General features: G+C 39.6%; 1 protein-coding gene across 5 annotated transcripts in view; it reads left to right on the top strand.

The window, feature by feature from the left end:
- The window catches only part of Csgalnact1 (chondroitin sulfate N-acetylgalactosaminyltransferase 1), a 204,184-nt gene that overhangs the window by 76,319 nt on the left and 104,363 nt on the right, over positions 1-23,502 (top strand). For all 5 annotated transcript variants that reach the window (XM_070016566.1, XM_070016564.1, XM_070016565.1 and 2 more), the window contains exon 2: positions 21,276-21,365. The gene's annotated coding sequence lies outside the window, so the exon portion shown is untranslated. The remainder of the gene's footprint in view (positions 1-21,275; positions 21,366-23,502) is intronic.

The raw sequence follows: 23,502 nt of genomic DNA, 5'->3' as shown, positions 1-23,502 counted from the left end.
AAGCCCATGCTCTTCAAAAGCAGGCAACACTATATTTCTTAAGGAAATGGATGTCCTTCTTAAGAAATTCAACAACCTCCTTGAAGGGGAGAATAATAAAAGTATTGGGTAGGGACTTTGGGAAGCCTGGTTTACTAGGCTTGATTCCCATCACTGATGCACTTGCTGATATTGCTGAGCTGCTGCTTGGACTGGTGCCTTACCTCAGGATCATATGACTCCAGTGCTCATACATGGTAATTAATTCACTATGTGGCCATCTCTAGTCATGTGCGGTTTCTTCACTGCAAGATTCTTATGAGGTCATTTCTTCTCATATCGGAAGTCCTTTAAATTATCTCAATTTATTTCTTTATTTCCCTTGCATCAGGCTATGCTATTCAATTTGTAATATCAGTATAGCTTGGTATAATCTCTTCATTGGACAGCAATGAGTTTCTGATTAGATTTATTGTCACCTGTATTTTTCCCTCTTATTTTTTTTATCCTATGAAAAAAAAGATCTTTAAAAGTGTTCTGATGAATATTTCTAGTCAACACAAATGAGTAAGTCACTTTAAATTCAGAAAATTCTTGATATTTTGCCTTTTGTGGATCAAACAGTGTCCTGGTGGCTCAGACCTAATTAAGCTAGGCAGTCTTTCCCTGGAGGTGGAGGAGAGTGAGAAACATTTAAAAAAAAAATCAAACATGGCTGGTGGCTCACATCTGTAATCCTAGCTACTCAGAAGGCTGAGATCTGAGGATCATGGTTCAGAGCCAGCCTGGTCAGGGAAGTACATGAGACTCTTACCTCTAATTAACCACCAGAAAACCAGAAGAGGCACTGTGGCTCAAGTGGTAGAATGCTCTGCTCATCTTGAGCTGAAGAGCTGGGGAAAGTGCCCAGGCCCAGAGTTCAAGCCCTATGACCGACAAAACAAAACAAACAACAACCCCTCCCCCCTGCAAAACAACCAAACACATTAAACTACCAGCCCCAGTTTCCTGCCTTCCAAAATGTGTTTGGCTTCTTTTTTGGGTGTCCCTTGGCCTCCAAGTTTTATGAATATCCATCCCCCTTCAGTCTTCCCTAGTCTTCCCCAATCCTTTCCACTGGCTCTTTGTCAGTCATGCTGGAACTAAGGAGCTGTGGCCAGTGGATGCCCTGTGTTTTGTCCTGTTCTGCTACCACATTGCTTCATATAGAATGCTGTAGACGTTATAAGCACACCACAGGCTTCTTCCTGGCTGTGGCTAAATGCACAATGCATTGTAAGATTAGAAAAGAAAAAAATGTTTCTATGGAAATTTGAGAGAAAATTTCTGTGGTAATTTGAAACAAAAAATAGCCAGCATATTTTTGTCTGACCCTATCCTTTGGGCATACTTAGCCCTCAAGGTTTACACATAACCCTTCCCACCCATGCATGCTAGGCCTTTCTTCTCCTCTCTCATCCCACATAAAGCCTGGTATTGTTCATTGTCCACAGTTGAGCCACTTGAAAATGACATTTCATTTAAGTCGAACATTTTTATTGCTGAATAACAGGCCTCTTTAATTTTATTCTTCCAGAATGGCTAGGAAAAAAACATTTACATATACTCCCAATCTTTCCTTTTTGAGCTCTAAAGAGACAGGCAGGATTGATTAGAGAATAGATGATCATGATATAACCTCTTTATTGGTGAGCCATAAAAAACAGGAAGAGAAAAACCTGTGGGGAGTAGGCATTTATAGTATTAAAAGCCTTGAGCAAATTATATATGTGGTGGTTGAAACTGACCTTGGAAGTTACCTAAGTCTTTGGATGTATTTTTATATTAGAATGTAGTCTACAATAATGATGATAATCTTGTGAATTTACACAATATCTTCAGAGAGGTCTAGTTCAGCTCTTTCATAATGGTGAAAGATGGAAGACACCACACTGCTTTGGTCTGGAGAAATTGGCACTCTGTGATGGCCCCTTTCTCTCTGTCCTTTTTAATTCAGGCACACAACAGCCACTGTTTTCAAGATCTTATACACCTATGTAAATTCCAGATGGGCCTGTCTTTGGTGCGTTGAGATTTATATCATTACAATGCACTTCAAGTACCCCTTTCTGCTTTATTATTTTCTTATCTATTTTTTCCTTTCCAATTCTCTGGCTTTTTTTTTTACTTTATGATAACATTGTGTGTGTGTGTGTGTGTGTGTGTGTGTGTGTGTGTGTGTGTGTGTGTGTGTGTGTGTGTGTGTGTGTGTGTGTGTGTGTGTGTGTGTGTGTGTGTGTGTGTTTCTGAGGACCATAATTGATTAAGACAATGAACCAAATGAGATTAAAGATTTTACAGGGCAGGGAGACACAGAAGGGAGGGCCTAGATCAGATTGGACACAGAGGCAAGTGGGCATTGATGATGTATGTTGCTACTTGGACTTGCTATTCTAGCTTTTATTCTTTGTTCTGCCCTTGGGACAGTGGGCACAAAAGAAGCTGGGCGAAGGAGGCCTTCCTTAGCAGTGGGCCTGTAAGCAGAGGCCTGAAGAATGAGGAGGATCCAACCATGCTGAATAAAGGAAGGGAATTCTAGGCAGAGATGATCAGCACGTGCATGTGGCTGAGAAGACAAAGATGAGTCTTACTTGTGGGTGCTTGTCCTCAAGGAGTTGACAGTGCAAGCAAATGGTCAAGGTTTTGCTGTATCTGCATCTAAGTCTTCCTCTTAGAACTTATGAGGGTTCTTGAGCTAGATCTATGGCTGTTTCCTCTAATCCCATCTTCTGGTTTCTGTATACTTGTTTATCTGTCTTAACCTGTGATCTGGCTATAGATAGCTTTGAAGGGGACTGCATAAGTGTCCATTTGCCAATTTTAGCTCATGTCTGCACCAGACACTCAGTTCTGATACGATTGTGAAAAACAGCCATTATATAATGTCCTGTACTCTGTCCATGTGATCACAAACATCAGAATTTCATCCTCTTCTATAGCTGAATAGTATTCTATTGTGTGTGTTTATATATAATTTCTCCTATCTATTCAGCCACTGATAGACACTGAGGTTGTTGATTCCATGTTTTGCTTATCACAAAATAGTGCTGCAATAAACAGGAGAGTGCTGATGTAACTCCAAATACCTATCTCATTTCCTTCAGATTACAATGAGAAGAGGGATGGCTGGTTCACATGGCAGGTCTGTTTTTAGATTTTTGTGGAGTCTCCATACTGTTTTCCATGATGGCTACACTATTTTACCTTCTCATCATCAGTGTATAAGAGTTCCCCCTTCTTTGCATCTTTGGCAGTGTTGGTTATTCATTTTAATTTAAATTTAAATTTTTGGTCTTTCCCACAAGATCCATTTAAATGGGAGTAAGGGAACACTTCATTGTGACTTTGATCTTGCCTTTCCCTAGTGATTAGGAATCAAACACTATTGGCCATTTGTATACCACCTTTAGATGAGATGTCTGTTTATATCTTTAGCCTATTTTTAATTGGATTACTTGTTTTTAATATGGATTTAGTACACCCATGTATACATAAATGGAAGTATCACATTGTACATTATGAATGTATACAATTACTATGTGACAATCAAGAAATAATGGAGACAAAAATTAATAAGGGCAAGGTGGTCTAGCTCATTTAGAAAAAGTATAATCACAAAAATATAATCCTTAGGCTGCCACTTTTCCTGAAGATGGAAATGATGATTTGAAGTCAGTCCCAAAACAGCAGTGGCCAACTGGTTCCTATTACCTTACTTATTACTTATTACCTTTGTAAAACTGAAGCTCAGTTTTATAATTAGATCAGCCTTGAAGGGAAGCTCCTATCTGTATGTGCTACATTACACCTAATTTGCATGGAGTAATATTAACAGTATTTGTAGTCTTATTTTTCCATTTGTGCATGTGATCACATAACTGTTCTCCTAACATTAAGTTTTAAATGATTTTATTTTAAGTATCAGCCTATGGGTGAAATAATCAAGACTTAACAGAAGGGAAAATTAGGCTTATGACATTATCATATAAAAAAGAGAATATTGTCATAAACTGGAATGAAAAATAGCAAAATAAAAATCTTACCAGCTGCATATGGTAAATAAAAATGAATCATTGCTGCTATTATTAAGTACTAAAATCACTAATTCTAGATTGAGAGACTAAATGTTTTTGTGTAGAAAAGAAAAGGTTGGTGTGGATTTGCTAGGGCCTTTAAAAACAGAATAATTTTCTGCAGATTTTGAAAGGACATAAAGGACACAATGAAAGTCATCACTTAATTTAGTAAATGATAAATGATATATTCAAAACAACTGTCTTAATAATTTTGATGAGCTTATAAGAGCATCCATACTCAATGTCAAGTGCAGTGGTGTAAACTTGTAATCCTAGCTACCTGGGAGGCAGAGATTAGGAGGATTGCAGTCCAAAGTTAGCCCAAGCAAAAATCATGTCTTTATCTGAAAAACAAACTATGAGTAAGAAGGACTAGTGATATGGTTCAAGTGGTAGACCACTTGAATTTATTTTATGTGCCCTACAAAATGCAGTGATTAGAAACAAAAGAAAGGTATTCCAAATGTTATACATATATTCTTGGCAAATACTTTTTTATGCTTCTTTTAAATGCTTTGCCATTTGGTTTGGAAAAGCTTTCAGGCAGCTTTGCCACCTAATTATGAACCACTTCCAAGGCATTTGAGGAGGTGCCATAAACAGCAGATATGCAGTTAAGAGAAAGCTCTTGTTTTATAGGGTCTGATCTTGCTTGTTAAGTACAGGGACATAAAATGGTCCATTTACAATTTCAGATTCTTGCCAACAATTTTTCAAGGTAGATGTGACTTCTGATAAAGTTTCAGAGACATAAAGTCATACTGTGGAAAAGTTCACATTTGCAAAAAAAATTAATGTGGAATTCAGTGATTGAGAGAAAAAAATTTTTTTACACTTTATTGCCTGAATCTTTGTAGAGTTAATGGGCATGAAAACTATTATGTAAACTTGCAGGTGTGAAATGCAGCTTCGCAAACTAGGAAGAAAAATATCTTTCACTGTTTGAAAATTTAAGCCACAGCAGGTGTAAAAATAGACAACAAAAAACATTCCTCCCCTAATTATTCTCTGATCCAGTTTCCATAGTGAATCCATGGAAGGAGGGACCTAATCTCCCTTCCTCTATCATACTCCAGGCCCGTTAGTTTCCTAGAAATGCTTCCAATAACATAGGACTGTGAGAACATTTGTATAGACAAACAAACCCAGAAATAGCAAGAATACCTTTAGGTAGCTGGCAATGGAATGAAGACAGTTTTTCTCTCTGTTTTAGGTGTCACCATGTCATGAACAGTTTATTTTATTAGCAATGAACAGACAAATTCTGACTTGACTTTTTTCAAGCCTAGTACTAAGGGAATATGAACTGAGGTAGTATTTTAGGTACCAGTCATGACTTCAACAATAAGAAGAACTTGTTTTCCAGAATTCTTTTCTTTTAGCAGAGCTCTAGATGAATGTGATTCCTGAGAATGACAATTATTTGCAAATCCTGGCAAGTTTTGTAGACTTGCTTTAGACGGTTGGCCCATATGCTTCAGAAAAGATACACTGAGGTTGAAACACCACAATACTATGACACTAGTCAAATGGCCAAAATCCAAGACATTGACATCACCAAATGCTCTCAGTGATGTGGAGCAACTGGAACTCTCAGTGAGTGTCAGTGAATATACAAAATGGTGCAGCCACTTAGAAAGACAATTTGGCAATTTCCTATAAGACTCTGTATGGTCTTAGCATACAAATGATCATGATCATGATCTTTGTTATTTACCCAAATAAGCTGAAAACCTGTTTGTACAAAAACCTGCTCATGGATGCTAATTGCTAAAAAATGGAAGGTTGGACTCCCAGCTCCCTGCGTCTTTCCACTCCAGTGCAATTTTAATTCTGTGCCTGGCTGCCAGGCAACTCCATATGATGAGAGGCAGCACACTTCCTCTTCCTCTTTTCCTTCCTTCTAATTCAATTTGTTATCCCCCAGAGGGATGCTCAGAGGAGAATGAAACGTAGAAGCATTAGGTTAACTTACTGGAGCAAATTGAGTTCTGAAAAGAAGGGCTTCACGGAGATGATGGGAAGAGAAGCTAATGAGAATCAGGTCAATAGCATTACAAGAAGCACACGTTTTTACAGCTGGAAGGAACTCTAATTGTCCAATCCAGTTTTATGCCAGTGGACAATTTTGCTAGCCTTAAGTTTAATCTGGAAGATCTGCCCTGTGAAGAAAGATCAGCCTGGGTTTGAATCTGCCATTTCCACCTACAGGCAGCTGAGTGGTCTTAGATAGGTGTTGCCTCTCTGAAGCTCAGGTTTCATTTAGCTTTTGAGGATCTGAGGATTAGTTCTAGCCAATAAGATGTGAGTGGAATTGAGGCTTGTCATTTGCAAGCTGTAGTGGTTAAGTCTTGGATTAGATTTCTCCTTGTGCTTCTCTACTTCTGCTGGCTAGATACCATGATGACAGTGAAGCAAAAAGATGGTGAAGACTCAAGATGAAAGCAGCCTATCTGAATCATCAATGGAGGAGACTTGAAACTCAACTAATTAATCTGTTAGACTGTGATTCAAAAGAGAATGAAAGCTTTGTTGTTGGAAGGCACTGATGTTTGTGGGTGGGTGTTGCAGCAGTTAGCATTAAGTACTCCCAATATGCTGTAGGTTGTTTATTAAAACTTAAAGTTACAGTTTGGGTATTATGCTTCTCATCATATTCTAACTACTTTATGATTTATATGAAATATAAATGATATTTACATGAAAACATGAAAGCCATTCAGTAGAAGGCTGTAGCTTGGGGAGACCTACACTTGTGAATTTGGGTAGTTTTTAGCCTAATATATCTATGTGGGTTTTATATTATTTATTTTCTTTTTGTTGGTCATCGGGCCTGAACTCTGGGCCTGGGCACTGTCCTTCAGCTCTTCAGCTCAAGGCTAGTGCTCTACCACAAAGCCACAATGCCACTTCTGGCTTTTTTTTCTTATGTGATGCTGAGGAATTGAACCCAGAGCCTCATGCATGCAAGGCAAGCACTCTACCACTGAGCCACCTTCCCAGCCCTCTACGTGGTTTTATGCATCTTCTGGCAAGCATCTGAGATCTCTCTCCCTGGAGGAAAAGGATCATGGCGAATAGAGATAGAAGAAGATATGGAATGTAGACTCTAAAAGTATTTGACAGATAGCAAAAAGATTTAAAACGAACGATATGTCAACTATTTGGGCATCTTAAAGGTACTGTTTAAGATATGAGTATTACATAGTTAAATTGTATAGTGTTCTGATCTTTGTCTTGAAATTATCTTGAATATCTGCCTCTGTTTGCCATGTGTGAGATTACAGATGATGGTTTTAATCTTGCATTTTACTCTTTAATTTCTACCTATCTCCCCTGTCTGTATTTAATTTTTTCCCATTCTTACTTTCAAGTAAGTGACTTAAAAAAAATCTTTCCAATTTCTTACCTCTCCTCTGTTGCCCCTTATACTCTTCTTTCATGTTCTATCTGGATAAGCTTAGAGAGGACACACCACTCAATTTGCTAAAGGCTAATATAAACTAGAACTTTCACCACTTCCTGGGCAATGTATTGACCTTACATTACTTTAGCTCTATTTATCCCCCTCCCAAATTTATATGTAACTTATTTTGAATAATTTGTAGTGGCATAAATAAGAAATGATGAATCTTGAGTATTTAATATGTTGGTTTGAAATATTTATTTAATTGTAAGTTTGTACGATGTATTTTAAACAATTCTGTATTTAACCATTAGATTAAAAAATACCTGAAAGTTTGATTATTTCCTATGAGCCACTAAGAACTACTTCAAGCATAACACTGGATGAGGTCTTCTTTTGAAATTGTACCCAGTTTTCATAAAGATAATCTTTGAAGTTACAGACAGCATCTAAACATGAATATTTTAGAATCTTTAAAAACCGAAGAACATCTGTGTTTTGTCATATTCAAGAAAATAGTCCATGTCTGTACCATTGATCTGGATGAAGAGATGGAGAGGGATGTATACAATGGTCAGCAATGAAAGTGGTGTAGCTGTATGTGGGCGTGGTCTCTGAGTGTCTCTTACTAATTGGTGATCATGTTGTAGCTTCAAATTGGCCACAATGGGCTATTGTGACTTTCTGGGAGCATTGACTACATATCAGGTATGATTTATGATGTTGTCTAGACTTAAATGAAGTTTAAAGTTACTAGTGGCTCCTGTCTGCAGCATGACATCATGAAGAACACACAAATGTGGGAACATAGTCTAATGTTCAGAAATAACTATTGGATGTAACAAAGCCGCTCTTGCCATCTTTAGTGAACGATATGTCGATTATTCTCAAAATAAAATATTAGCAATATATGTGCTCAAGTGTATTTGCTCATGAATTTCAACCACAAGTTTTCTATGAATGTAATTTGACAAAAATTAACAGATCAGTTGGCTATTGAGATCCAAGATGGAGATATTATGTTTTATTATTTGCAAACTATATACTATATATTGCTTATATCAGTAAAATCTATAGTGTGGTACATAACTATAGATATGCATATAAGTTTTCTTTTCCTGGAGAGAAGGTTGTTAAACATTATAGCACATCATGGCCTTGAGGTAGAAGTTTTGTTGTTGAGGGAGGAGAGGATGAAGGTAGAGATGGAGGAGGTGAGTCTGATCATGGTACATTGCATACCCACAAGGACAGGTCAAAATGAAACCTGTGTACATCTCATTGATGCTAATAAAAAAAGAGGAATAGAAGTTTTGTTACTTTATCTGCTGACTTTCTTAAGAATCTATGGTAGAGTTTAGCCTGTGACCCAAACTTAAATACATGTTTCTTTTTTGTTAATTTCTCTATTAGAGTTTCCCTAGAACTAAGACTCATTGCTCTTTGATCATTTCTATAAAAACTACCTAAGTTTCCATCTTTTCACAGATTGTTTATAACATTTTCTTTTCTTTCAGTCCTTGGGCTTGAACTCAGGGCCTAGGCACTGTCCCTGAGCTCTTTTGCTCAAAGCTAGCATGCTACCACTAAGAGCCACAATCCCACTTCCAGTTTTTGAGTGGTTAATTAGAGATAAGAGTTTCACAGGGACTTTTCTGCCCACACTGGCTTTGAACCAGGATCCTCAGATCTCCCTCCTGGGTAGCTAGGACTACAGGTATGAGCCACTGGCACCTGGATTTACCATAGTTTAAAGTAGAGAGTTTCTGTTGTTTATCTATTCAGATTTTCCTGTTAGAAAAACAGATTGTTTAATTTTTCTCTTAATATGGTATCCTATTGGGTGCTTTCCCTCCCAAGTTCTGACAGATTTAGGGCTAGCATGGCCCACACCAACTATATGAAAGACCTTTGCTCCTTCTGATGACCTTGGGCGAGCCTTAGAAGGAACAGCTGGGGAGAGTTGAAGCCTCCCAGGCCATTGCTGCCTTTATTTTATTTTTTTAAATCCAACACTCATAACTCAGGGCACCTTAAAAAACACATACACTAATACTTTAAATTCATAAACAGTTTCCCCCCACCCCTGCACTAGGAAATCCCCTTATTATATGACAGTGGTGTTGATCTGGTCAGTGCTTGTGTGGGTCTGCATGAATTTTGCATGATTTTCTTGTATTGACCTTCTAATGGACCTCATCATGGGGTCCTGGTGTCAGCTTTCTGCCACTGTAGAAAATGCCTGAGACAATCAAACTTCGAGTTGGAGATGATCTCATTTCTTGCCCAGGCTGGCTTCAAACCCCGATCCTTCTCAGAACTCATCCTCCTGAGTAGTTAGGATTATAGGCATGAGCCACCGCCATCCACCTAATTATTTATTTTTATTTATTTAATCTTTGTGTTGTTGTTCTGGTTACTGGGGCTTGGATTCAATGTCTCATGCTCTTCCGTGGCTTTTTTTCCCTCAAGGTTGGCACTCTATCAATTGAGCCACACCTCTACGTCAGGCATTTTGGTAGTTAATTGGAAATAAGAGTCTCACAGACTTTTCTGCTTAGGCTGGCTTTGAACCCCAATTCTCAGCCTGCTGGGTAGCTAGAATCATAGGTGTGAGCCATCAGGGTACACACACACACACACACACACACACACACCTATATGTATATGTCTATATATATATATATATATATATATATATTTTGGAAGAGTATCACACATTCATGTGACAGATGCAAAGAACTAAAAGATGTCTCATCATCATCTTTTTTAATCATCCAAAAACAAATAAAGCACCAAAATCCCAGTGCCAACGAGACTGTGAAGAAAAAAGGTAAAAGACACAGACAGGCTCCCATTTATTGGTGACACTGCAAATTGCTAGTACCAATTTTGGACACCCAGCTGGCCATTTGTAATAAGAATCACAGAGCTGATTATGGTTTAGAAACTGTTGATCCCATGTTGTAGATCATAGCCTGAGGAAAAATAGCTCAAAAAAGAAACACAAGATTTATTCATTTAGTAATGCATGACTGGGTTATAATAATGTGTGGAAACAATGAACTGAGTGGTAGCTAATTAAACTGTATTTTAGGGACACGCACAAGGGGATGTATCGCTTTATTTCAAGTGATAGATATATGGACTTGGTAGAGATGTGGCGAAGTCAAGCAAGAAATGAGAAACTAGTGTGTCCATACTGAATGTAAGTTTGTAAAACGTGTATTTGTGCAGTGATTAAGGTTTGAAGGGAAGTCTGCAAATCCCTGGTTTTACAGAGTAAGGAGGTGATCTGTTTTATTTTATTGTTTCGTTCATGATAGTAATGAGAACATAATGACTGCTTAATAATGAGTCTATAAAATCAAAGCAAAACCATAAATTATACATTGTGAGACAGAAAAGCATATTCATGAAACAGTATATAAAACATGAATGCAAATATATAGGGGAAGTAATAGAAAAATAAACTGTACTCCTAGTTTTCATGACTTTGACTCACTCGTGCATTGTTAAAGAAGTTATCACATGTAAGAAGTGCTTTTCTCAGAAATAATTTTCAGTTTGGCTAAACCTTAAAATAGGGAATGAAAATTCATGAGTTATTGTTAAAAATGGTGAGTAAGGTCCTTTCAGCTGTTTTCCCTTGGTTCTTTTTGTGACAAAGCAGAGCAGACGGCTTTTTAGATGGCAAGATGATGTTTCACAATAGCCTTATTTAGTTGTGTTCTCTCTCTTTCTCTCTCTCTGTCTCTCTCAGAACACCAAAGTAACTACACACACACACACACACACACACACACACACACACACACACACACACACACACACACACACACACACACACACACACTTAAAAAGAGAAAACGAAATCTGGGGACTGGTGGCTCATGCCTATAATCCTAGCCATCCAGGAGGTTGAGATTGGAGGATCATGGTTTGAAGCCAGCCTGGGTGTAAAGGTTTTTGAAACTCTTATCTCTAATTAACCACCAAAAAACCAGTGCTGTGGCTCAAAGTGGTAGAGTTCTAGCCTTGAGCAAAAGAACTCACTCCTGTAATCTAGCCACACAGGAACTGAGATTTGGGGATTAAGATTCTAAACCTGCCAATGCAGAAATGTCCATGAGATTCTACTCTCCCATTAACCAGCAGAAAACCTGAAATGGGGCTGAGGCTCAAGTGGTAGAACATCAGCCTTGAGCAGAAAAAGCTTAAGGGACAGCACCCTGTTCCTGATTTCAAGCCCCAATACTGGCTCCAAAAGGAGGCAGGGGAAAGGGGGAAGAGAGAGAGAGTCTTTAGTGCAAAGAATAGCCACGTTGGACACTCAACAAGACTGAGAACAAATGGACTATGATGGTGGTAGCCACCACATACTATGTTCCCATCCAGATGTCTCGGCAGGGAGCAAGGGGTGAGCTCTGAAGGGTGGCAAGACTCTTCTTCACCTCCTGAAAGGCAAGTCAATTCCTGAGTGATTTTTCCTTGTTTATCTATTTTTGAAGTAAACAGTTATTTTATTTGAAAGCCAAAGGGAAGAAAAGAAAGTAGCAACACAGACTCTTCCGAAGAGAGGGGAAACCCAGAGTTGGGTATCCACCATCACTTTGAGCCTGTGCCAGAGATAAGGTCCCTATTTCCCTCCCTCTCAGGGGCGTGCATCTTTCTTTGATTGGTTAAGCAATGGCCAAACCCTGAAGGACACCTTTCTGATTGGCTTTCCCCACCTCAAAGCAGGAGGCCAGAGTGAGAGGACTTGCCTTTTGCCTTGCCATGTGTCAGTGTTGGAACTCACACATCCAGATGGGAAGAAGAGAGATGTTTTGTGCTGCGTCACTAAGCTCCACCCCCTTCCCGTTTGATGACCTTTGTCTCAGTCACCATTTTTCTACCTTTAACGACCCAGCCTATCAGCTAGTATCCCCCATTCCCCTCTATGAGAGCAGCTTGCCAAATGAAGCCATCCATCCACAAAAGACAACCTAGTGTATGATGTTACTTATATGAAATTTTAAGAACTGTAATATCCAAGGTCAGGGAGAGGGGCAGTGGTTGACTCCAGTTGGTGGTAACTCAAATTGCTGTTAGGGAATAAGAGAAGATTGTAGGGAATTGAGTGGTTTTGAAGTGATAAAAGATTTTCAGACTGACCGGGAGAACTTGGAAGTGACTGGATGAGGGCCTCGTCATTTCCCTTGGGCCCTCGTTGGGTGTTTCTTGAGAATATACTATTCTTGAAAAATAACGAGTGATGATGATAACCATAGGAGGGAGCCACGTGTTTGGGGGAAAGAGGAAGTTTTGTATCTGGAATGTATTCATCTCATAGAGGATTTTACTTTTCAGTGGCAGTAGGGTTTGAACTCGGGACTTTTGTTATTTGCTAGATAAGCTTTCTGTCACTTGAGCCACACCTTTAACCAAATGTTTTTGAGACAGGGTTTTCCTATGTGATCTAGGCTGGCCTTGAACTCTTCAATTGCTTCTGTCTCCTGAAAGCTGGGATTATAGATGTATACCACCGTGCCTAACTTCACAGAGAATGTTAAACCTGAGTGGCAAATGCAGGAAATTATCCCCTAGACCAGAAGAATCACAAGACTGGAAGGAGTCTTATAAAGGCAGCAGTCCAAACTCCTAAGTTTACCAAAGAGGTGGTGAGTAAGTCCATGACCAAAGCCAGTTCTGGATCTTCTTTTACCTCCATAACTTGCTGGTAGCAGCCTTTGATGCTGCTACCATGCAAATGACTATCTTTTAAATAGTTTAGCTGGTAGCTGTTCTCTTTAAGCCATCAGAGGCATGAGTCAGCAGGTGGTAATAGATAACATCATTCCAGGATTCATTTTTACTTTTGTTATTTTTTAATGTTGTGGATTGAACCCAGCTCCAAGAGCTAATAGACAAGGCAAGTGCTCTGTCATTGAACAGTACGTCTGGCATAGGAGTGAAGTTTAATTTCAATAATTTGCTGGGTTCAGTGGCTCACACCTGTAGTCTGAACTATGTATAACGTGAAGGTAGGAAGATCTTGATCCCCTTCTGCAAAACGGAGCATCGTGACCATACCTACTTCTTAGATTCCTTAGGTGAAATTGTATGAAATGACCGTTTTGATTTGGGCCCGCTTTACAGTGAAATAAATGTGAACGCAATAAATGAGAGGTGGTTATTTTCACTGCTCCTCTGAGGGTAGTAAGAACTATTCTGCCAAGGTCTTAAGACAATAAGAACCCTATTTTGTGTGTTAGGGTGCTGGTTGTGTATTGTCTAGGCACAGTGCTTTGGCACTTACAAAGACGTGTCTGGGATTGTAAATCAATTTTTTTTTTTTGGTAATCTCTTATTATGAGTCTACTTTAGCTTATTTTATACTGTAGCTCTTTATCCAACAGCTGTCTTAATTACTCATACACTTCACTACTTTAGGTCTTTTCCCCCCTCTAATTGTTGATTGTCTGTCTACTCAAGTTATTTTTATAGTTTATAGGAGGGTAATTGATACCCACATGTGACATTAAAGTATAACATAGGATTAGTTTTAACACATGTATACAATATATACTTGAAACAATCACCAAAATCCAGGTATTATTCATGATACCATTTACAAAAATCTAAGACACAACATTTCTATCATCCCTAAAATTTCTTTTGTACCCCTTAGAAGCCAATACTACCCCTCTCCCTGACCTTGGATATTACAATTCTTTTTAGAATTTCATGTAAGTGCCAATACACTAGGTTGTCTTTTCTGGATGGGTTGCTTCACTTAGCACACTGCTCTCAGATGAGCCTACATTGCTACATCTATCAACTTGCTACGATTACCTGTTATCAGATATTTGGCTTCTTTCCAGTTCAGGGCTACTATGGATAAAATGAACTTACACTTGCAAAGGAAACCCAAGATACTGAACATTATCAGCCACCAGAATAGCACTCACGTGCTCCTTGGTAAGCTTATCTTCTTACCGTGGTACATGTTCTGCCTCTGTGGTACCAGGCAATATGTGTACCAGTAGATCATTTGCTTGCTGGGTGTTCCTGTACTCTTTCTTGGTTTGCTTTTCCTCCACCTTGCTTACCTGGAGATGGTAATGGAAAGCAAATGCATTTTAATGATCTGAAATATTGATTCATGGGACATGCATGTTTCCTGTTCTGATTTTCAATTTCACTGCTATCTGGTACACAGAGTAAATACTACATAGCAATTGGAGAGTCTTCATGGACCACTCTCATTTACATTTTGTGTGCTGAGATTTTTTTTAATGATGTCTACAAGCAATATCCTTGTTTATTTATTTGAAGCTTGAGATTAAAATTTCTCTCCTGTCACCCTGGTGTGCGCCTACCCTTCCTAACTATAAATTCTTCCATCAGTCTAACCCAAGTGGATTGATGGAGTAAATTCAATTATACAAATATTTATGCAAGGTTTTCATTTTCCTGGCGAAATATTTATTCTGTTAATGTTACAGCATTTTAAAAAATGTGGACAGTATGTTCTCAATTTCCTTGCAGTAGGAGCATAACATGAAGTAAACTAAAAAAAAAATGGATAGAGCCAAAGTCATCCATTGCAAGATAATGAGGGGTTATTTGAGTGGCTAGTCCAGTTTAGCAGAGGCTTTTCCCATCCTCACAGTATCTCATGCCCATATCTGACAAGGAAGAAAACAGAAAAATTAGCATTCAAACTAAAAATGCCTGTTCAAGTTCAGTGAAAAGACTTATTTTCTCCATCTGTCACAGTGTCACCGGCCCTGTGAATTTTCTAAATCACACCTCAGTTTCAGAAGCCGAGTCTTGGCAGGATGTAGTGGGTAGCGCGTACCCAGGAAGAATTGTGAGGAAGCCAGAGAAAACAAACTCTACCCATTCTGCATCTCAAACTTGGGTTCTGGACAGTCATCCTGAGAATTCGCTGCCAGAGAAGGACACAGTCATTTAACCCCCTTCTCCCCACCAGTGAGGGACATAGATGCAGGGATCTTAAAGATGCTGCAAGGATTCTAGCAGCAGATCGATTTTTTTTATGGAGAATAATAAAAAAGAAGTGCATTTTCTGTCCAAGGAGGTGACTTGGGAATGATCTGTTCCAGACTTTATTCTGCAAGTGATTTGTCCAAGGTCACACAATTAGCTACAATCCAGAACTGGGACTAGACGCGGTGTGTTTTCATGTTGTACCTTCCATGCAAGGTGCTGGAATGAAAATCATTGTCTTGGGGCTGCTCTTCTTGTGTGGGATACAGCATAGGATTCCTAGATGCACAGTTCTTGATCATTGTGTCTTCTTTGGGGGTGACTTTGCCACATGTTAGGAAGTGCTTGCCCAACTCTGCCAGCTACCTGTGTGCTGGAAAAACTGCTGTGTGAATGGTGCTTTGTACTGCATCCGTGAGCCTGCTAGTAGTCTTTATAACCAAGAAGTCCATAACTTTTCAATGTTTATCAGTTTGTATGCTATTTAAGCTGTTCTTCTCTCGTCTTTATATCTAAGTCCACATGCTCTCTTGTGGCCTCCCTATTGTTTCATGTAGCTAGTACTCATCTACAACCATCTTCAGGTGCAAAGATTCTCAGCCGAAAGTGGGGAAGCAGGAGTCAGGGGTCATCCTCCCGCGTGGAGAAGCACTAGTTCAGTACAAACCATTTATTTTATATATCTGGGACTGGCAACTCCTAGACGTTCCGGCCTGGCTGCACGTCTGCTAGTCACTTGTTGAAGAAACAAAGCCAAACCTCTTGTTCTGGACAGGATTAAGTGTAACAGATCTCCCTGAGCCACTGTTCATGCCTCATTAGTGTCTGTGATTGGTCTCAAGCCCCAGCTGAGCAGCTGCAGTGTTTAATCAGACAGGGCCAGCCCAGAGGATTCACAGGGAGAGGGAGTCCAGTACAATGAACAATTGCCTAATGGTGCTACAGGCCGTGTAGTGGAAACAGCTCTTTTTTGTGGAGGTGCCTTGCTGTCAACTGATTTAAAAGCATCATGCTATTGGCCTTGAAACCAATGGCAAACAGAGGCAATCTGATTTCTTTCAAAGAGATTAGTTATAACTCTGACCCTCTCCAGGCTCAATTAGTCACTCTTTCTTTATGCTCTAAAAGCATATTATTTGTATCTGTGGCTGGCAGGTGATATGAGTCATTTTCACTTTCTGTCATGTGGATAATTTGAAGAGGATTCAAACTATTAAAAAATAGCATTTAAAAAAAATCCAAGATGATCTGTAGTTACCAGGATGAGAAATTGAAATGGAGAAAATAAGGATAAAGATGACCTATTTCAATGGAAGGATTAGGAATAGGAAAAAGATATCATCTTCTCACTTAATATGAATCCATGTTTTCTGGATCAGGACCCAGAGACTTTCTTGCTTATCATTTTACTCAATGACAGAAAAATAACCTTTGGTGGTGGAGAGAAACTTTTTTTTTTTTTTTTAATCGGTCGTGGGGCTTGAACTCTGGGCCTGGGCACTGTCTCTCAGCTCTTCAGTCCAAGGCTAGCGCTCTACCACTTGAGCCACAGCACCACTTCCAGTTTTCTGAGTGGTTTATTGGAGATCAGAGTCTCACAGACTTTCCTGCCCAGACTGGCTGTGAACCGCAATCCTCAGATCTCAGCCTCTTGAGTAGCTATGATTACAGGTGTGAGCCACCGGAAACTTTTTTTGAATATTTTATTATGTTTAAGTAGTTGTGCAGAGGAGTTGCCTTTCAACAAAACAGTTTATGAATACAGTGCTTCTTGATCAATGTCACCTCTTTCAACATTGTTACCACCCCTCCCCACCTACCCCTTCCCTCACTTTTCTTAATTTTTAGAGTTATGTATTGAATTTTTTTGCCACTTAATAGAGCAGTTTATGTGTTCAATGCATCTTGACCTTCAACCTTATTTTTTCAATTTCGTGGCATACACAATGACTTAATAACTGCATTCTACCCACCTTCCGCCTTCGTTCATCTACACATTTCTCCTGGCCCCCTTCTCCCTTACAACTACCCATTACTGGTGCTTGTTTTGTTGGGCTTTGACATAGTCTTTGTAAAGAATTATACTATTTGAGCTCTCCATAGAGCCTATTATACTTAATTTATTTGTAATTACTTGCATACCACCCAGTGTGTTTACTTATAGATTTATAAGCACATTCTAACACACTAAAAATCATTTTGCCCTACGATGGATTATTTCAGCATTCTCGCCCATCATTCCCTTCTTCTCTTCTTCCTTCCCTCTTCTTAATTTTGTAGGATATGCATTAGATTTTTGTCAACATTTTCCCCTCTTCTCCTCTTCATTGACCTCCCACCCCACCCCTTTCAAGTATCCACTTCCTGGTTTTTAATTTTGCTGAACTTTGATTTTGGCTTTCGAAGGAGTTACACTATTTGAGATCTCCCTTGAGTCTACCATGTTTGTTAATACATTCCTACACACTTGCATTCCACCCAACATATCTACTTATGAGTGTGTAAGCTAAATCTAGCTCCCACATATAAGGGGAAACATGGATCTTTTGTTTCTCTGGGCCTGACTTCCTTCACTTAACATCATTCAAACCACCTAAGACCTGGATAAACGACTTCCATGGACTTCTCCTAGCTAATCTTGGCCTCAGCCTGCCACCTTTCACCCACTGCTCACCACAACCAAAATGTGCGATGCCGCACCAGCTCTTCCATGATCCCCAGTCTCTATGCCACATTATCAAGAGCACATGGACATCAGACAGCTGGGGAGGGGGTAGAGTCCCGCCCTGAGACACTGTGTTTAACTGAGGGATGTCCCGTGGTGACTTTCTGAGATGCTTCTTGGATTTAGTTTTGCTTGTACCACGTTGTCTTCCTGTCTTTTTCCTGGATATTCAGGAGACTTTTCCAAGGATATGTTTTTGGTACTGAGATTTCTTTTGAAGAGAGATCACATGATCCAGGAGGCCTGTGTTCCCTAGGCCTCAATGGCTCCCACTCTCTCAAAGCCACCTGCCTTCAAGCCCTGCTACTAAGGGTGGACACATAAAGACTAGGCGTACAAGACAGTCACACAGTGGGAAGCATAAAGCTTGCTTTTCCCTGTCTGACTTTCTGTTTAAAAGTTTAAAACAATGCTTACTGTCCTATGAATTAGCTTGTCAGCTTTGAAAGCACTGCATTTTCTCCATTTGTAAAAAATAACTATGGAAGTATCAATGCACATATCTTTAAGTGTCATTGGAGGGACAGGTGAGTTCCTGTGCAGTGAGGAATGGGTATATGGCCCATGATAGCTACTGTGGCTGTTCCTTCCCTTTCTCCTAATAGGGCTGTGGCCAGTTGAACACAGCCTGTGCTGCTTAGCCTGCTGTCGTTCATCTTCTGTGATTCTCCACCATGGTCTTCCCTTTTGGCCATGTGGGCTTTGTGGGTGAATCTGCCTCCCGGTATTTTTCCTTTAGCCTTAGTAGCTAGAGATGAGACCTCCTTAGAGGTCTGAGAACTGCTTAGAGGATGTGCACTTCCCAGAGCCAAGAAACTCAGGTTTTGTTTGTTTGTTGTTATCGTTGTTATTTTTAGGCAATAGTTCAGATTAAACTCAGGGTCTGGCTTTTGCTAGACACTGCTTTCCCTGCTCCTTTTGCTTTCTTCTTCTTTTTGGCCCCTGAGATTTCTTATGAAGAGAGATCATGTGATCCAGGGAGGGTCTCACTTCTTATCCCAGCGTGCCTGAACTGCAACCCTTGTCGTTACACTTCCCTTGTCTCTGGCTCCAGGCCCAGCATTTTATTCTTCCACATGGGGACTTTTGAACTTTTTTCCCAGGCTGGCCTTGAACTATGATCCTCCGGATCTAGGCCTAGCTAGAATGGCAGATGTGTGCCATAGCACTGAACATGGAGTAGAATACTAATGAATTCTTTCTGTAGAAAAAGAAGAAATCAAGGGATCCTATAGTTTCTCCAAGCTGGGTAAATGTGCATTCTTGTGTCTTCATGAAAAGATTCTGAACATTTCTGTCCGAATCACTAGAGTAATAAGTAAGATTAATGGTCATATGGAGGTATGCATTAATGGTCTATTTGTTTTCATTATGAAAACAAGAGTGGCTTTAGGTATGTAGAGTCCTTCCCTCTCCCACTTTTCTACTAAGACAGCAAAGCATACTCATGAAAGGCTATCACTAAAGACCATGCCAGTACCTGGTGTCTAAAGCCATCCTGCATGATGGAAGACAGAAAAGAAATTTTAGTGGTGGACAATGAGAAGAGATTGATTGGAAGCCAAATTATAAACTCATCTCAACTTTTGGCCTGCAGGCTGTGAACTTACATTATGTGTTGTCAAGGAAGGAAAACAGCTCAGATGCTGCTCCCAGTGATTATCCCTCTTTGACAAGCCTGCCTTCCTGCCAACTGCAGTCCCACTTAGACATACATTAATTAGTCCAGCCCAGGTGGAAGTCGGCCATGGAGATCTAAGCCCAAGGCGGCCCAAATGAAGTAGACACCCTGAGCTGGGGTCTGGAAATTTTGGTCTTAGGCAATTGGTGACCTGCTTTAATATTAAACCCACAGCAAACTGTGGATAGGAGACAGACTCTAAATGTGTATAATGATACACCTGACGTGTCTGCTGATTTTGTTAATACCAGTGAGTCAGAGAAAACCTTCCAACTTGGTCCCCAGGAGGCTGTCCCCATGGAGACGGGGTGGGGGCAGGGCACCAGCAGTCTGCAGACCTGAGTGGCTTACCAGACTTTCCTCTCACCTTCTGCAAATCATGCTGGACTGCTTGAGAAATGGAAACAAGTTGCACAAGTGTGTGCACACACACACACGTACCTATATACACATATATGACTGTGTAGCTTCCCTCCATTTTGCTTGGCTTCTACACACATAGGTACATATGGTAATTATTTGAATTATAAGTTCAGATGGGATAAAAATCATGGAGACACTTGAGCAAGAGTTTCCATAGTTAGGGTCACAGGAAGGCCTTCCAGCATATATCCCACTGGCTTTTCCATCCAGAGCCTTCAGCCTGGCCCCCTTTCCCGCTCTGCTTTTATCTCAGGAGATTGTATCTATTTCCTCCCATTAGAGGGGCTCAATTACTCCCCCTCCCAGCTCTTCCTGGAGGTGGAGAGGGACAGGCTGGCACATGAGGGGATCCCCAGGACACAACCCACCCTCTCTCCAGAGTGAGTTTGTGCACTCTCAGGGAGTAAGAGGACCCTTCCAAGAAGGTGGGTTGAGTCCCGCTCCCCAAATGAACTTGCAGGAGGATTTTCTAGTATGTCACGTCATGGGTGATGTTTTTTGACGCGGTGCTGGCACAGGGGGGCAGCACTTGCACCCCAGGACCCTGACCTGGAAGCCAGGCTGTGACTCTAAATACAGTTCTTGCATCAGAGGCAGAGGCGCCAAATTGGGAGCAGCAGTTGGTGGTGCGCATGGCGTTTGCTGTTGAGTCGGCCCTTGGGATGTGTTCTTCCTCATGTGCCAGTGTCCTGCTTTGTATGACATACTCCTTCCCTTGGTCTTTACTGTCCTAAACACCGTGTTCCATTTTTAAGTCAAATAGTTTGCATTTTGCTCAGTAAAATAGGAGAGAGATATCCCCTCCTGCTTTTTATTGGGGGGGAGGATAATACTTTGAATTGTGTACTGTATGCTAAGTCACATGAAAATCATACCATTTTGTAATCATACTTATGTTTAAGACATGGAAATTTACAAGGGTTATGTCTTTTTATGTCTGTCTTTTAGATTCTTTGCATCCCCTGGAGAGAAGTCAAGATCATTTATTTTCCTGGCGGAAGCATGTAGCTCCTTGCTAAGCTTTGCTTGTCAATCCAGGTAAGTGAGTCTGTCATAAATGACTTAAGAACACACCTTTGTATTCTCTAAGTTGTTTCGGGTATTCTAAATGTATTTGAAATCCAGTATCCATTTCACTTTCAATCGTTTAATGGCAAGTTTTTATTTGCTGACTTCAAACCTTATCCCAATTAGCACCATCATTTACTCTGAATCTTCTTATTCATTTGGCTATGCATTTTCAACATTCCTCTTTGGATATTCATCTTTTCTTAGAATCACTAGTGTCTGAAATCATATAGCACCTACGAGAGTGATTTGTTTGTTTTGTTTTGTTTTGTTTTTTTCCGGTCCAAGACCAGGACTCAAACTTAGTACCTGATACTTTTGTTCATTGGCTGGCATTCTATCAGTGGATTTTTAAAAAAATACCCACTTAACCATGAATGTTTATCCTCCGTTTGGAAGTTGGGATGAAATATTAACCTTTCTGAAATATTCACCCTAGAATTTTGACCAAGAAACAATGTAATCATTTATGTAAAATGTGTTAGAAAAATTGAAGAATGATCTTTCTTTCAAACTTAGAGAGCATCTATGGGTAGACTTCCTAGCACTTTACAAACAGAACCGCAGCGGACTGGGTGCTGGTTTAGTCTACAAACAGAATCCCAGTAGTCTGGGTGCTGTTGTTAGTCTAAGGACAAGTGGAAATCTCTGGAATGTGGTTTTGGTTCTGCTGTTGTAACTGATAGTTTTGAGTTGCTTTGCAATAAGTTATTTTATTATATCTGGCAAGACAAAAGTTAAACAAAAAACAAAAACAGAATGAAAACCATTGGGACATCATTAAGTTCGTGGTACAAGTGTAAGAATCAGGAGTTGTTTATGTGATTTCTATCTTCAGCAGAAAAATCCTATTTTTGTTTCTCTCCAAATGGTTTGATAGACATATAGGTGAGACTGGGTAAACGGCTTAGTGTGTACTTTTGTCTTCAAGCTATGCCCTTTACTTTCACACTTTTTTTAAGAAACAAATTTCTATAGAGGGTTTGGTGTTTTGTTTTTAATTTTTGTAATCTAAATTAAGACCAATGCATAGATTTTAAAGTAATGGATGGGATCTAATATCACATTAATAAACTCTCCTGTACACAAACTATAGTGTGTAGCCTTTTGAAAGGGACTACATTTGACTTATCAATAAGTGAAAATGCATAAATAGCCTTGGCTAAAAGTTAGTAATACAAACAAAATAAGTGAAGAATGCTTGTCCATAAATTCATTTCCTTTCTTTTCTTTTATCTTAAAACAGGGATTGAATACTTCCTCTACCACTTGAACTACTCTCTCAGCCCTTTTGTTTTTATTTTGTTTTTGAGACAGTAACACTAATTTTCCTGGAGCTAGACTTATCAATGGAGAGAAAGTTGCAGTTTTGCAAGATGAAAAGGATCGGGGGTTTGGTTGCATAGACACATTCATTTAGTGCCACTGAACATTCAAGGTTCAGAACACCACTGAATTGCAAACTTGCAAATGATTAATTAACGATGGCAAGTTTTATGACAAAATAAAGTCAAAGTGCTTGCTTGTACAGCAAGCAAGGGATTTATTTAACTTAAAGCCTTTTTAATTTTTGAGTTTTATTTCTCTCTTACTCAAGATTTCAGAAATCTCTTTTAACTTAAAAATAAACAAATCTGTCTTTATATTTAGATGCAATACACTGTGCATAAAGCAAGCCACATTTACATTGGTAAGGTCTTGAGAATTTAATTTTAGACTTTATTATTCCTTTTCTATTGTGACGTATTTCTGCAGTTAGAATGTGATTAAGAATTACTCATTTCCTGATCTGCTTTTCCTCAGCAAACATACGAAGATCTAGTGCTCACCCAGAAATCCATGTATGACATTTAAAAAAAAATACTTATGACAAAGAGGAGAAACACTTGTTCTGTGACAAGCAGAGGGCATGAAAACTTCAGGGTGGGATATTCTTCCTCACAAGAAGCCAGCTCCTTGGAAGTGGCGCTGTGGCTCCAAGTGGTAGAATGCTAGCCTTGAGTGGAAAAGCTCAAGGACAGCATCCAGGCCCTGAGTTCAAGACTGATACACGCAAAATAAAAAGCTAAAGAGCCATCTCCTTCAGACTTCACCAACCCATCATGCT

This window comes from Dipodomys merriami, unplaced genomic scaffold (assembly GCF_024711535.1).
Source record: "Dipodomys merriami isolate MVZ:Mamm:240054 unplaced genomic scaffold, mDipMer1.0.p SCAF_12, whole genome shotgun sequence".
NCBI classification, from domain to species: Eukaryota; Metazoa; Chordata; class Mammalia; order Rodentia; family Heteromyidae; genus Dipodomys; species Dipodomys merriami.
Note: the sequence above shows the minus strand (reverse complement) of the source record. Positions and strands in the feature narration are given on the sequence as shown.